Raw genomic sequence first — 17303 nt, 5'->3', positions numbered from 1 at the left:
TGAGTGAGGTGTCCTTACAATTTTGCCAACTTGGTGGCGTTCTCTAGGTGTGGTGCGGAAGCTCTTAAGGAAATGCCGTACGCATTTTTTGTCGTGCAGGAATACTTACGAAAGAATTTTTCTTTTTTTCGATATTCTATCATCAAGCAAGACCTGAGCACAAGTAGAAGTGGGGTAGAAGGCGACACTTACCTGCAAGAAAAAAGAAGGGGGAAAAGTAAATAATTAATTATTTGATTAAGTGGCAGCAAATAAAACAAACAAAAGGACTTAAATGTGTGTTTGGTAAAGGACAAAAAAAGATGAAGAATTCGTTTCTAAAATATACTTTTTTGAATATGGGCGGAACGCAACGCAGTTTTATAGACTATCACCAAAATTAAATGATGGCATATTTTCCATTTTTTATTTTTTTATGTTTGGGGGTTGCTTGTAAGGACAAGCCAAGATAAATAATAACCCTTTTGATGCAATAATAACAACAACAACTATTTATGTTTTATGATAGCAATTTACATGAAACCCTTTTTATTTTTTTGTTACAAAAGTCCTTGACAAATATGAAATTTATTTAGGAATAAACTCCATGTTCTAAAGAATACAATAATTGACAAATGAAGCATACTTTTAGGTAGGTAAGAAGCGTGACCACGGTAGAAGATTTGTCTAAAGGATGGACGTCTTCTGGCACAATTCCTTGAGGATAATTTGTTAAGAAATTTGATTTTTTTCAATTAAAAGTGGGGATGGTTTATTTAAAGAATAACTGAAACAAAGGATGGTGCTTCCTTCATTAGGCCATACTTTTAGGCGGCTGGCTGGCTGGCTGACTAATTCCCAAAATAAAACAAAAGCGCGTGTCAATAACAGAAATCATGTTTTTCTTCCAAAAAATTGTAGAGTTAAAAATCCTTTTAAATACCATTATTGTTTTTCTTGGAGTGTTTTTAATTATGGAATTTTGTTGCGAAACACGCGACATATTTTTAGGGATGTTCTGCGTGAATATCAGTTTTTTTGAAATGAAAGGGTTGAGGGTTTCTATTTCAATTGTTTGATTTTAGTGAACCTTAAATTATGTTTTTTGTCCAAACTTTTGTTGTTGTTTAATAGTCAAAGAAATAAAAGGGTTGCATTGCTACACCAAATAACCACGGCATAATTTTGGGTTCATATTTCACAAATCAACTTAAATACAGCTATAAATTTCAATTGTTTGCCAGCAGATTCGTTATAATTATGAATAGAAAAAACATTTAAAAGGAAATCTAGTATTGCAATGGGTGGTTGGGAGTTGTTGGCTGCAGGATATTTATCAAACGGAAATATTTTTTTTATTCCATAAAAAAGGGTTTTACGGCTTTAATGGGACACGAGCCAATATGGTAATTAAAAACAAAGCTATTTTTTAAACAAAAATTTGAGGCAGTTTTTAAAAAGTTTGAAAGAAATAAAATAATGTTCAGGAGAGAATGAAAACATTGGATATCATTCATTCTCTTTATAAAAAATGTAATTTAATAAAATTTTCAATACAGAAAATGTTGACGGATAATATGTTCTCTACAGACAATGTTAACGGATAATTTTTTCTCTACAGAAAACGTTTTCTTTACAGAAAATGTTATTGGATAACATTTTCTCTATAGATAATGTTATTGAATAACATTTTCTCTAAAGAAAATGTTTTCTCTAAAGGATAATGTTAACGGATTACATTTTCTTTACCGAAAATGTTAACGAATAACATTTTGTCTACACAAAATGTTAATGGACATTGTCTCCCTACAGTAAATGTTACTGGATAACATTTTCTTTGCAGAAATGTTAATGGATATTTTTTTCTACAGAAAATGTTATTGGATAAAATTTTCTCTGCAGAAATGTTAATGCATAACATTTTCTCTACAGAAAATCTTAATGGATAACATTTTCTCTACAGAAAATGTTAATGGTTAACATTTTATCCCTACAGTAAATGTTATTGGATAACATTTTCTCTTCAGCAATTGTTTTTGGATAACATTTTCTCTACAGCAAATGTTATTGGATAACATTTTCTATGCAGAAATGTTAATGGATAAAATTTGCTCCACAGATAATGTTATTGGATAAAATTTGCTCTACAGATGTTATTGGATAACATTTTCTCTACAGAAATTTTAATGAATAACATTTTCTCTACAAAAAAAATTGGTGGATAACATTTTCTATACAGCAAATGTTATTGGACAACATTTTCTATGCAGAAATGTTAATGGATAACATTTTCTCTACGGAAATGTTAATGGATAACATTTTCTCCTTACAGTAAATCTTATTGGATAACATTTCTCTACAGCAAATGTTATTGGATAACATTTTCTCTACAGAAAATGTTAATGAATAACATTTTCTCTACAGCAAATGTTATTGGATAGAATTTTCTCTACAGCAAATGTCATTGGATAAAATTTTCTCTACAGTAAAATGTTATTGGATAGCATTTTCTCTACAAAAAAAATTAATGGATAACATTTTCTCTACAGAAATGTTATGGGATAACATTTTATCTACAGAAAATGTTATTGGATAACATTTTCTATACAGAAAATGTTAATAGATAACATTTTCTGCCTTCAGTAAATGTATTTAGATAACATTTTCTCTACAGAAAATGTTACTGGATAACATTTTCTCTACGGAAATGTTAATGGATAACAACTTTCTAAGCATTTCTCTGCAGAAATGTTATTAGATAACATTTTCACTACAGCAAATGTTATGGGATAAAATTTTCTCTGCAGAAATGTTAATGGATAACATTTTCTCTACAGAAAATGTTAATGGATAACATTTTCTCCCTACAGTAAATGTTATTAGATAAAATTTTCACTACAGCAAGTGTGTTATTGGATAACATTTTCTATGCAGAAATGTTATTGGATAACATTTTCTCAACAAATGTTATTGGATAACATTTTCTCTGCAGAAATGTTAATGGATAACATTTTCTCCCTACAGTAAATGTTATTGGATAACATTTTCTCTACAAAAAAATGTAATGGATAACATTTTCTACACAGCAAATGTTATTGGATAACATTTTCTATGCAGAAATGTTAATGGATAACATTTTCTCTACAGAAATGTTAATGGATAAGATTTTCTTTACAGCAAATGTTATTGGACAACATTTACTCTACGGAAATGTTAATGTAGAACATTTTCTCTACAGAAAATGTTAATGGATAATATTTTCTCTACAGCAAATGGTATTGGATAGCATTTTCTCTACAGCAAATGTTATTGGATAAAATTTTCTCTACAGAAATGTTAATGGATAACATTTTCTCTACAGCAAATGTTATTAGATAACATTTTCTCTGCAGAAATGTTAATGGATGACATTTTCTCTACAGAAAATGTTAACGGATAACATTTTCTATGCAGAAATATTAATGAATAAAATTTTCTCTACAGATAATGTTATTGGATAACATTTTCTTTACACCAAACCTTTTTGGATAACATTTTCTCTACAGCAAATGTTAATGGATAACCTTTTCTTCCTACAGCAAATGTTATTGAATAACACTTTCTCTACCTCAAATGTTATTGGATGACATTTTCTCGGCAGAAAATGTTAATGGATAATATTTTCTATAGTCAAGATGATAATTACTCCATTTGTATATTATAACTGAACATTTTGAAGTATACTTTTAGGAGTAACAATTACAGAAAGTAACACATACTTTTTTAAGAATTGTTTAAATTTCAAGCAATTAATCCCCAATAGCTCCATGTCAACAGTTTTAAACTGTATTTTCAAGGATTTGTTATGGCTGATGAAATGCAAAATCTGAAAATCTGAGGTATACTTTTAGTTGCAACATTTACTATAAGCAACACATACTTCTAGGAGTCAACACCATTTACTTTTTCTATTTTATTTGAAAACCACTTCATGTGAACCGTTTTAAATGGTCTTTTCCAGGATTTTTCTTAAGGCTTAAATGCAAAGACTCTTATCTGGCTGTAGGGCTGTATCAATTGCATTCCGATTTCGTTTTTTTTCCTGCTTGGTGGATACGCAAATTGCTATGACGTGCCGTGACTTTGCTTAAAAGTAAGACAAAAAAAAAAAAATCGAGTGTAAACGGGGTATTCAATCCTCCACTAGCCACAGCACATAGTATGAAAACATTTCCTGTTTGACACCTCAATTAAAGCATACATTCAGGTGTCTGTTAGGATAACTTTTCCAAAGCATACAGTGGGGCGAACAACAAAAATGAAAAGAAAATCAAAGATATGGTTGACAAAAATGATTGATGATTATGCAAAAAGAAAATAAATGTTGGCGACCAGTCCACGGTCAAAAGCCAAATTTCTCTTTAGAAGCTATGAACTATCTATCTTTCATATGAGAAAAGTCTCCTCTATTGCATTCTTGGTATGTTTATCTCAGACTTTGAACTATCGTTGAAACACCCTTTCAGAACCCATCTTCTTAATCTAAATGTGGTTTCATCAAAAACATTCCCCTTCACCGTTTATCTCTCGTTAACTTTTGTTAATTACCCTCTATTCTCAAAAGTTGTCCTACTTCAAGGAGGATAAGTTAGGTTGGTTTCTGCTCAATTTGAAAATTAAACGACACACACACACACAAAAGGGCTATGATTTGATGATGATATGTTGATAACATATATTGTCTGTCCACACAAAAGGCACATCCGATTGTGTTCTTCCGCCACACATTCATTCGCATGAGAAAGAGAATAATAGAGTAGAAACAAACAAACAGACCAACAACCCCTGATGTTTTACAAATGTTTCACAAGGTATACTTTTAGGCATCATACAGAACAATAGTCATAAAAGTAACAAATTTCATTGTGGGTTAGATGACTGCGTACACAGATTATATTTTTTTATTATGTCTAACTTGTGAATAAATTAATAAATAAAAATACAAATTATAATCATATTCACTAATGTATAGCATACAATTAGGGGATATTATTTCTTAAGGTTTAAAGCCCATTTTCAGGCTGCATAATTTTAGAATCTTAAAAATTCCATAAAAGGCATTGTGTTGTATACCTAGAAGACTTGGTCTTCTATCTATAGAAGACTTGGTCTTCTATCTATAGAAGACTTGGTCTTCTATCTATAGAAGACTTGTTCTTCTATCCATAGAAGACTTCGGTATTCTATTCATAGAAGACTTTGGTCTTTTATGCATAGAAGACTTTGGTCGTCTATCCATAGAAGACGTTGTCTTCTATAAGTAGAAGACTTGGTCTTCTATCCTTAGAAGACTTTGTCTTCTATCCACATAGGACTTTGTCTTCTATCCCTAGAAGACTTGGTCTTCTATCCATAGAGGACTTTGTCTTCTATCCATAGAGGACTTTGTCTTCTATCCATAGAGGACTTTGTCTTCTATCCATAGAAGACTTTGGTATTCTATCCATAGAAGACTTGGGCATCTATCCATAGAAGACTTGGGCATCTATCCATAGAAGACTTGGTCTTCTATCCATAGAAGACTTTGGTCTTCTATCCATAGAAGACTTTTGTCTTCTATCCATAGAAGAAGACATTGGTCTTCTATCCATAGAAGAAGACTTTGGTATTCTATCCACAGAAGGCTTGGTCTTCTATCCATAGAAGACTTGGTCTTCTATCCATAGAAGACTTTGGTCTTCTATCCATAGACGATTTTGGTTTTCTATCCATAGAAGACTTTGGTCTTCTATCCATAGAAGACTTTGGTCTTCTATCCATAGAAGACTTTGGTCTTCTATCCATAGAAGACTTTGGTCTTCTATCCATAGAAGCCTTTGGTCTTCTATCCATAGAAGACTTTGGTCTTCTATCCATAGAAGACTTTGGTCTTCTATCCATAGAAGCCTTTGGTCTTCTATCCATAGAAGACTTTGGTCTTCTATCCATAGAAGACTTTGGTCTTCTATCCATAGAAGTCATTGGTCTTCTATCCATAGAAGACTTGGTCTTTTATCCATAGAAGACTTTGGTCTTCTATCCATAGAAGACTTTGGTCTTCTATCCATAGAAGACTTTGGTCTTCTATCCATAGAAGTCATTGGTCTTTTATCCATAGAAGACTTTGGTCTTCTATCCATAGAAGACTTTGGTCTTCTAGATATAGAAGTCTTTGGTCTTATATCCATAGAAGAATTTGGTCTTCTATCCATAGAAGACTTTGGTCTTCTATTCATAGAAGACTTGCTTTTCTATCCCTAGAAGACTTTGGGCTTCTATCCATAGAAGACTTGGGCTTCTATCTATAGAAGACTTGGTCTGCTAAACATAGAAGACCTATACATAGAAGACTTGGTCTTCTATCCATAGAAGACTTTGGTCTTCCATCCATAGAAGACTTTGGTCTTCCATCCATAGAAGACTTTGGTCTTCTATCTATAGAAGACTTTGGTCTTCTATCCATTGAAGACTTAGTTTTTATATCCATAGAAGTCTTTGGTCTTCTATCCATAGAAGGCTTGGTCTTCCATCCATAGAAGACTTGGTCTTCTATCCATAGAAGACATGGTCTTCTATCAATAGAAGACTTGGTCTTCTATCCATAGAAAACTTGGTCTTCTATCCATAGAATACTTGGTCTTCTTTCCATAGAAGACGTTGGTCTTCTATCCATAGAAGACTTTGGTCTTTTATCCATAGGAGACATGGTCTTCTATCCATATAAGACTTGGTCTTCTATCCATAGAAGACTAGGGCCTTGTATCTATAGAAGACTAGGGTCTTGTATGTATAGAAGAAGACCAAGTCTTCTAAGGATAGAATACCACATCTTCTATGTATAGAGGACCACGTCTTCTATCCATAGAAAATGTTATCTGCTATCCGTCTTCTACCTGTAGAAGATTTTGTCTTCTATTAAAGCATACTTTTAGGTCCCCTAACAACGCAGTTTAAAGAAAAAATATAGCAAAACAAGAAAATTAAATAAAAATAATAAAAAAAAAAAAATAGACATCAGACGTCATTGACCTTATGTCACACCGAGAGACAACATGTGAATCAAAATAAAAATAACAACAATAAAAGAAAAATGAAAGAAATAAATTGCAAAGAAAAAGCCGGTAGAAAATAAAATCTAAACTAAACACTTACTTCCCCCAGCATATTTGAGAGGTTTTTGACATTGCAAACCAAAGAAAAGAATTGTGGCGAAAAAGCAAAAGTAATTTCTTTTTATGGGGAAAATAAAGCAAAAAAGAATAAAAATAAGAAGAAAAAGAACAAGTCGTAGTAAAAGAAAAAAAAACAACATACGCCAAAAATCCTGTTAACATGACATACAGAAAAAAAATGGGGATATCAAAGAATTCCACTAGCCAAACAACCTGCAACAACAAAAATTGTTACAGCAAAACGTACAAAATAAATAAATAAAACGAAATAAAATGCTGAACAAAAACACAAACCATATGGGGAACACGAAGCAAGTGATGAAAAATAAACCGACAAAATAAAAATATTCCTGTTCCGTGAATATCTCTGTAGAAAGCCGCCGCAAGTTAAAGACAAGCCGGCTGAATTTTTTGCAAGCAAAATATAAAAAAGCAGCCAAACACACACACACAGAAAACGGAAGTTGTAAACGCAGCAGCAGGTTCTACAACTTTCCCAGAATAGAAGCGGCAAAAAATAAAATGCCTCATTCAAAGATGAAAAAAAAAATCCAAAATAAAAGAAATAATGGCAGCAGAATATAACACATTGCAATTGAGTAGAAGGAAGGTGGAATGGATGGCTAAAGACTGAGGGTCTAGGTAAGCCAGCAAGCCAGCCAGACACAGAGAGTTAGTGAATGGCGGCGGCGATGGTGCTTGCTTGAAGCCTACAACTATGCGGCGTCGGCTTCAGCTGCCCGAAACAAAGGTAATGTGAATGTTGATGGCCATTGAAATTTGTTGTCTACCAGCCAGCCATCCAGCCACCACCAGGCAAGGCAGACAGGTTTCACCTTTACTTTGAGTGAATAACATTTAACTTAAAGCTTATTCAGCAAATAAAAGCCATGTGGCAGAAGTAGAGAAAAAAAGAACGTAAATAAAATAGCCGCTCCTTTATCTGCTGCCTGAAAAGAATAACCGGTAAAAAAAAAAAAACAATAAAATAAATAAAAAATATAAAAAGGAAGAAAATAAGACCAAATAAAATTGTGGCCAAATTGCGACGCGTCAGCCAGCCATTCACTCTGAATTCAAACATCCATCCAGTTTTCTATAATTCGGTCACATGCATGTGAAGATTGTTGGGGTGGGGTGAACGGAGGAGGGAGTAGGGCAGTGTGTATGTGTGATGGCATTGGAGGTTATGTTGGATTCTTGTCCTGTTTCTTGTTGTTTGTTTTTCGATTTTGTTACGCCATCATCATCATCTGTGGTGGCATAAGCGTTTGATGTCATCATAATAGAGATTTTTCGTTTTCTTTGAGATATTTTTATTTACTTTTTGTAATATTTCTTCAATTTTTTTATAATTTTACTTCCGCAGTATTTTTATTTTTTTTTTTTTTTTTCTTGGTCTAAGAAGCACGAGAAAATTGAGAAGATAAACCGAGAAATCGGATTTTCTTGCAATATTCGGGCTTTTATTTCGATTAGAAGCCGATAGCCCTAGTTGCTAGTACTTTTTATATAATTTTTATTATAATTTAAATATAATAAATATTTTGAAAATAAAAAAAATATTTCGCTTAGTATTGACTTTCCCCAGAATTCATGCATGAGAATTCTAGAAATCATAGAATATTTTTTTATAATTTTACTTCCACAGTGTTTTTAATTTTTTTTTTTTTTCTCAGTCTAAGAAGCACGATAAAATTGAGAAGATAAACCGAGATATCGGATTTTCTTGGAACTTTCGAACCCCTTACTTCAGTTAGTATTGACTTCCCTCTATGATTCATTCATGGTAATTCTACAATTCATAGAATATTCACCAGCATTTATTACATTCACTAGATTTTTTGAATTATTCCTCCTTTGTGCATACTTTTAGGTGTTGCAGGAGTTCAAGTAACTAATTGCCCTTAAAACTGCTTAACTGTCTTTACACTTTCCAAGCAAAGCAATTCATTTTCTCATCGACAAGCTAATTTCAACAAGAAGTCAAGTATACTTTTAATTAACACTTTACAACTCGCAAGATTGTTGCATACTTTAGGGAGTGTGTCTGTTGTTTAGTTGTTGTTGCCACCAACAACAATAATAATAACAAATTTTACATCTTGTTAAATTTGTTGTTGCTGTTAAAAAGTTTAACAAGACTTTGACAGTTATATAAGTTTACCAAAATCAGTTTTGTTCTGTTCAATTATTTGAAGAGGCAATGAAATGGCAAATTAAAATTAAAAGCATACTTTTAGGTAAAAAACACAGCATTTCAATTAAAAAATAACAAATGAAAAGCTTGCAGGTCCAAATGGAAGACCAGGGTCCTCAATACGATATAAGACAATAACTATAGGATAGAAGAGATGTCTTCTACCTATAGAAGACTTTTGTCTTCTATCCGTAGAAGATGTTGGTCTTCTATTTGTAGAAGATTTTGGTCTTCTATTTGTAGAAGACTTTTGTCTTCTATCTATAAAAGACTTTTGTTCCTGTCCATAGGAGACTTTTGTCTTCTATCCATTAAGGAATTTTGTCATCTACACAAAGAAGACTTTTGGCTTCTATCTGTAGAAGACTTTTGTCTTCTATTTGAGGAAGACTTTTGTCTTCTATTTGTAGAAGACTTTTGTCTTCTATCCATAGAAGACTTTTGTCTTCTATCCATAGAAGACTTTTGTCTTCTATTTGTAGAAGACTTTCGCCTTCTATCCATAGAAGACTTTTGTCTTCTATCCATAGAAGACTTTTGTCTTCTATCCATAGAAGACTTTTGTCTTCTATCCATAGAAGACTTTTGTCTTCTATCCATAGAAGACTTTTGTCTTCTATCCATAGAAGACTTTTGTCTTCTATCCATAGAAGACTTTTGTCTTCTATCCATAGAAGACTATTGTCTTCTATCCATAGAAGACTATTGTCTTCTATCCATAGAAGGCTTTTGTCTTCCATCTGTAGAAGACTTTTGTCTTCTATCCATAAAAGACTTTTTTTCTATCTGTAGAAGACTTTTGTCTTCTATTTATAAAAGACTTTTGTCTTCTGTTTGTAGAAGGCTTTTGTCTTCTATTTGTAGAAGACTTTTGTCTACTATCCATAGAAGACTTTTGTCTTCTATCTGTAGAAGACTCTTGTCTTCTATCTGTAGAAGACTTTTGTCTTCTATCTGTAGAAGACTTTTGTCTTCTATCCATAGAAGACTTTTGTCTTCTATCCATAGAAGACTTTTGTCTTCTATCCATAGAAGACTTTTGTCTTCTATCCATAGAAGACTATTGTCTTCTATCCATAGAAGACTATTGTCTTCTATCCATAGAAGGCTTTTGTCTTCCATCTGTAGAAGACTTTTGTCTTCTATCCATAAAAGACTTTTTTTCTATCTGTAGAAGACTTTTGTCTTCTATTTATAAAAGACTTTTGTCTTCTGTTTGTAGAAGGCTTTTGTCTTCTATTTGTAGAAGACTTTTGTCTACTATCCATAGAAGACTTTTGTCTTCTATCTGTAGAAGACTCTTGTCTTCTATCTGTAGAAGACTCTTGTCTTCTATCTGTAGAAGACTTTTGTCTTCTATCTGTAGAAGACTTTTGTCTTCTATCCATAGAAGACTTTTGTCTTCTATCCATAGAAGACTTTTGTCTTCTATCCATAGAAGACTTTTGTCTCCTATCCATAGAAGACTTTCGTCTTCTATCCATAGAAGACTTTTGTCTTCTATCCATAGAAGACTTTTGTCTTCTATCCATAGACGACTTTTATCTTCTATCCATAGAAGACTTTTGTCTTCTATCTGTAGAATACTTTTGTCTTCTATCTGTAGAAGACTTTTGTCTTCTTTTTTGTAGAAGACCTTTGTCTTCTATCCATAGAAGACTTTTGTCTTCTATCCATAGAAGACTTTTGTCTTCTATCCATAGAAGACTTTTGTCTTCTATCCATAGAAGACTTTTGTCTTCTATCTGTAGAAGACTTTTGTCTACCATCCATAGAAGACTTTTGTCTTCTATCTGTAGAAAACTCTTGTCTTCTATCTGTAGAAGACTCTTGTCTTCTATCTGTAGAAGACTTTTGTCTTCTATCTGTAGAAGACTTTTGTCTTCTATCCATAGAAGACTTTTGTCTTCTATCCATAGAAGACTTTTGTCTTCTATCCATAGAAGACTTTTGTCTTCTATCCATAGAAGACTTTTGTCTCCTATCCATAGAAGACTTTCGTCTTCTATCCATAGAAGACTTTTGTCTTCTATCCATAGAAGACTTTTGTCTTCTATCCATAGACGACTTTTATCTTCTATCCATAGAAGACTTTTGTCTTCTATCTGTAGAATACTTTTGTCTTCTATCTGTAGAAGACTTTTGTCTTCTTTTTTGTAGAAGACCTTTGTCTTCTATCCATAGAAGACTTTTGTCTTCTATCCATAGAAGACTTTTGTCTTCTATCTGTAGAAGACTTTTGTCTTCTATCCATAGATGACTTTTATCTTCTATTTGTAGAAGACTTTTGTCTCCTATCCATATATGACTTTTGTCTTTTATCTATCCAGACTTTTGTCTTCTATCCATGTCTTCTATTTGTAGAAGACTTTTGTCTTCTATCTGTAGAAGACTTTTGTCTTCTATTTGTAGAAGACTTTTGTCTTCTATCCGTAGAAGACTTTTGTCTTCTATTTGTAGAAGACTTTTGTCATCAATTTGTAGAAGACTTTTGTCTTCTATCCATGGAAGACTTTTGTCTCCTATCCATAAAAAACGTTCGTCTTCCATCCGTAGAAGACTTTTGTCTGCTATCCATAGGAGATATTTTGTCTTCTATTCATAGAAGATTTTTGTCTTCTATCCATAGAAGACTTTTGTCTTCTATCCATAAAAGAATTTTGTTTTCTATCCATAGAAGACTTTTGTCTTCTATCTATAGAAGACTTTTGTCTTCTATCTGTAGAAGACTTTTTTCTTATAATTGTAGAAGACTTTTGTCTTCTATTTGTAGAAGACTTTTGTCTTCTATCCGTAGAAGACTTTTGTCTTCTATAATAAAATGTAAATCGAACGATAGATGGCCTTTGAGCCCATCTATCGAACGATAGATGGCCTTTGAGCCCATCTATCGAACGATAGATGGCCTTTGAGCCCATCTATCGAACGATAGATGGCCTTTGAGCCCATCTATCCAACGATAGATGGCCTTTGAGCCCATCTATCCAACGATAGATGGCCTTTGAGCCCATCTATCCAACGATAGATGGCCTTTGAGCCCATCTATCCAACGATAGATGGCCTTTGAGCCCATCTATCCAACGATAGATGGCCTTTGAGCCCATCTATCCAACGATAGATGGCCTTTGAGCCCATCTATCCAACGATAGATGGCCTTTGAGCCCATCTATCCAACGATAGATGGCCTTTGAGCCCATCTATCCAACGATAGATGGCCTTTGAGCCCATCTATCCAACGATAGATGGCCTTTGAGCCCATCTATCCAACGATAGATGGCCTTTGAGCCCATCTATCCAACGATAGATGGCCTTTGAGCCCATCTATCCAACGATAGAAGGCCTTTGAGCCCATCTATCCAACGATAGATGGCCTTTGAGCCCATCTATCCAACGATAGATGGCCTTTGAGCCCATCTATCCAAGAATAGATGGATTCTTTCTCAGTCGCTGAGAAAGGCTTTTCTATAGGAAAGTCTTTTGCAGTCGCTGAGAAAGAATTTTTTTCACAGTAAAAGCTTTCTCGGTTGCTGACAAATAAAATCACTGTGCTGCCACACCGCCAGCCCTATCCCTTCCATTTCTTTTCGTTTTCGACTTTTGTCTTCTATTTGTAGAAGACATTTGTCTTCTATTTGTAGAAGACTTTTGCCTTCTATCCATAGAAGACTCTTGTCTTCTATTTGTAGAAGACTTTTGTCTTCTATTTGTAGAAGACTTTTGTCTTCTATTTGTAGAAGAATTTGGTCTTCTATTTGTAGAAGACTTTTGTCTACTACTTCTAGAAGAATTTTGCTTCCATCCATAGAAGACTTTTGTCTTTTATTTGAAGAAGACTTTTGTCTTTTATTTGAAGAAGACTTTTACCTTCTATCTGTAGAACACTTTTGGCTTCTGTTTGTAGAAGACTTTCGTCCTCAATTTGTAGAAGTCTTTCTTCTTTTGTAAAAGACTTTTGTCTTCAATTTGTAGAAGACTTTTGTCTTCTATTTGCAGAAGACTTTTGTCCTCAATTTGTGGAACGCCTTTGTCTTCTATTTGTAGAAGACTTTTGTTTTTTATTTGTAGAAGACTTTTGTCTTCTATCCATAGAAGACTTTTGTCTTCTATCCATAGAAGACTTTTGTCTTCTATCTCTAGAAGACTTTTTTCTGTCTTCTGTCCATAGAAGGCTTTTGTCTTTTATTTGAAGAAGACTTTTGTCTTCCATTTGTAGAAGACTTTTATCTTCTATTTGTGGAAGACTTTTGTCTTCCATTTGTAGAAGACTTTTGTCTTCATCCATAGAAAACTTTTGTCTTCTATTTGTGGAAGACTTTTGTCCTTAAACGATTATCCATCGAGGATAGCCATTTAACCTAACCTCAATTATTTAAACTCATATGTCCTTAAATCCATAAATAAGCCATATGAATCCAATTAACCACAAATAAGTAAAAAAAAAATCCTTCTTACTTCCTTAAGGAAGAACTTTTTAAATACCACATACTAAGCATCAATTTGGTGTTCATGTGTGAACCCGAACGTTTGCTTACACACATGTTTCATTTACCCTTTTTTTTGTTGCTGCCTTAAGGTATGCAACACCGTATCACATCTAAGGTTATGGTAAAAGTATGCTATGGGAAAAGTTTTACATATCACCTGACAACAACAAAGTGTAAACATTGCTAATTGTTTACAACAAACAGGAAGGCAATGGAGAAGTTTTTAAATAAGAAATTCATTATGAAGGAGGAATTAACACTGCCGCAGCAGTAACCTCGAACGACAAAGTATTTTAATTCTCAGTGCTAAGTAAAGGGGGGTTACAGGTTGAGCTTTGTGTGTGTGTGAACCTGAATCTGATAATTCTTTGAAAATAAAATTAAATTGTTCATGAGAAGATTTAAATTGCTGTACACGACTTAATATGGCAATTGTTGCTCTTTAAAAACAAAATGGGACAACTGGAAAAATGAAAAAAAAAATATTAAAGCAAACTTTTATTTTGTTGTTTAGACAATTTTATAAGAACAATCATTTCAAGATAATCCATCAATTGTCGCGGCTTTTTGTATGAACATTGCAGAACCTTTCATATAGTGCAGTGTAAGCTTTTAATATTAAAAAAACGACATTTCTTTGGCATTGTTATTAAATCTTTGACAGGCCATTGTAGGAAATTGTATTGAAATTTCATTTCAATTTCATGTGATTTGGAATGTGTAGTTTTGCTGAAAATGGCAAAAAAAAAAAAAAAATTAATTATCATAAACATAATGAGTCCCTATTTCATAAAGGAAAGCCTACATTTAGGAGCCCAGATTAAAGAGTGGTTAGTGGTTAGGCTGCGAGCATATACACGGTGCTCTTGACACAACGTTAAATGGAAGGTGCTTACATCTCATATCTTTCTCTCATCTTTCTCATAGATGAGAAAAATCAAAAATCTAAAAAAATCGCCGGAGCGTTTTTTAAATAAATCGCGATTCAAGTTGACATTTTTAGGTGGTTTTCAGGTTTTCACGATTTTGCTTAGAAACCGCAAGTCCGATCGAATCGGGACAAAAGAAAATGTTGTTGCTATGAAAATTCTCTACAAGATTGACCTTTATGGAATTTTCGTAGGTTTTATCATTTTTATCAAAATCTTCTAATAAAATTTGAACTCCTGAAGAAAATTAAAAAAAAAAAATTGAAGACATTGCAATGATTGATTTTATACCTACAGTCAATTGGTCACAGACATCAGTTAATGAGGTCCCGTTGACATTAATGAGTTGATATGGCTTCCAAAACAAAAAATGCTTCAAACTCCGCCCACAATAGTAGTGTCCAAAACAAACAATATACACAAAAATGCACTTTATTTCCAACAACTTGGCATGATGGTGCTCGCCAGACAATAAGGTTTTCTTGATTTTTTTCCACAGAAAGAAAAAAAAAACGAAAAACTCAAAACAAATCACTTTAGTTGGCGTTACTTTAGCAGACATGGTCGTTACAGGTCAAAGAACGGGCGCCAACCTCCAAAATGTCCAAATGGGAATTAAAAACGTTAATGAGAGAAAAAAGGAACAAAAATAAATAAAATATCTACAGTATACTTTTAGGTGGTTACTGAGAGGATTCTCGACATATTTTGTTCTTGTTGTTACTGGCGTGGCGGCTACTAACAAGCTCTCCTCCACTAGCCAGAAATGTTCATTAAAAATAATGCTACAATTGGAACGAAAAACAAAAAAATTAGCGTCGCGCCACAAGCACAGCTACAAATGAAAAAAAAAAAATTCTAATTAAAAAATTATTTTCATTAACGATGCTAAGACGAAGCAAAAAAACGGCCACACATACACAAAAAAACCTTCCAGCCAACTCCCTGAAACAAATTACAATAAAATGGAAGACAAAGGAAAGGTTGTGTAATAGGAACAAGAAAAAACTCCAAAGTCCAGAAAAAATGTCGAGGTTTTTTTAACAAATAGCCAAAGTTCACCATTAAAAAAGTCAAAACTCTCGTTTCAGTTGTACCAAAAGAAAAATGTTAATTTTGTAATTCCTGTTAAAAAAACATAGTATACTTTGTGGCGTCACAGCGAAAATTCTGGAGAGAGAGAGAGAGGGGAGAGTAATGGTGAGGAGCTTAGCAGCATTAACAAATTAAAAAAAATACTCATACCGTAGCAAAAGAAAATCTGAATTATATTGGCTTATCTTTTTTTGGGTGATTTTTTGGAGAATTTTTCCAGAAAGAAAATAATTAACGATTTAGAAAAATCGGATTATGGTTTTCGTAGTACAGATATAGAAAACTGTTGTGTAATGTAACTGTTCGTTGTGGTATTGCATAATTTTAATTTCACCAAAAAAGGACATTTGGATTTGTATTACACATTTCATGTATTGAAAAGAAGGTGCCTGAAAGTATGATTATAGTCTTATCCCCATTATTATAAGTCTTCTTTTGTTATAGTTTGGATTTACCGAACAGATTTATAGCGTTCCGGTTAACTTAAAATTAAAGGTGATGATGGAATTTAAGGGAGGTGCTTCTTGTCATTAACTTTCAAAGTGAAAATTATATGTTTAATGCCTCCAAGTTAGTTTATTTTGCATTTTCAAATCCATCAGATAGTAAAAGAACACATGTAATAATGGCCCTTCTAGTTAATAGGTCTGGAACATACTTTCGAAAAATATATTTATAAATTGTGAGATTTTTATACCATCAGCCTTAAGGCTAAAGAGGTTGTAAACACTTTGATACGACCAAAATTGTGCTTCATCGAAATAATGTTTTAAGGCCCCAAGTATGTTTGGACGAAATTCGTTTCAGACAATTTGGAGTCGATTTAGCCATGTCCGTCTGGCTGTCTGGTGAGCATGATAACTCTATAACGGATCAGCTGATTTCGTTCAAATTTTGGGTATCGAAATATTTCAATCAAACATTTTCCGGTACATTCAAAATTGTTCGCTATAATGGTGCGCACGATAAGGGAGTAACCAGATTGGTAATAACTTTACATAGATAGCTTTGACTATGGACTAAATCGGTATATGACATCCTATACCTCCGTTCGTGTCGGATCGTTTTTTTTTGCAACAAGTTCTTGTGGGCCCTGTTAAGAAAAAAAGCTGCCGTCACCAACTAAATAGGGTAATACGTAAGATAACCCTCGAAGTGATAAACCGAATTAGTCCAAACGTTGTACATCGTATTATTCCATACAGACTCGGATTATGTCAGAATATTGACTGCATCGGAAGACTCTTTCGGGTACCTCCCTCACACACTTGGGAAAAAGTGCATTTTAAGGGCTTATTCTTCTATCATACTAATACTAATTCGGTTTATCACTTCGAGGGTTATCTTCCGTATTACCTTGTTTACCCTAAAAAGTTCTATTAATAGAAGACTTCCTAAAAGGTCTCCTGTTGATAGAATACTTCCT

General features: G+C 33.2%; 1 protein-coding gene across 32 annotated transcripts in view; it reads right to left on the bottom strand.

The window, feature by feature from the left end:
- psq (BTB-domain-containing protein pipsqueak) overlaps positions 1-17303 on the bottom strand; it is a 384732-nt gene that overhangs the window by 204153 nt on the left and 163276 nt on the right. For 2 of the 32 annotated variants that reach the window (XM_073991027.1, XM_073991025.1), the window contains exon 2: positions 110-192. The exons of the other annotated variants lie outside the window; for them this stretch is intronic. The gene's annotated coding sequence lies outside the window, so the exon portion shown is untranslated. The remainder of the gene's footprint in view (positions 1-109; positions 193-17303) is intronic. 32 annotated transcript variants of the gene reach the window in all.

Source organism: Musca autumnalis, unplaced genomic scaffold (genome assembly GCF_047663935.1).
Source record: "Musca autumnalis isolate F117 unplaced genomic scaffold, ASM4766393v1 scaffold_5, whole genome shotgun sequence".
In the NCBI taxonomy this organism is placed as follows: Eukaryota; Metazoa; Arthropoda; class Insecta; order Diptera; family Muscidae; genus Musca; species Musca autumnalis.
This window is presented reverse-complemented; position numbering and strand designations above follow the sequence as displayed.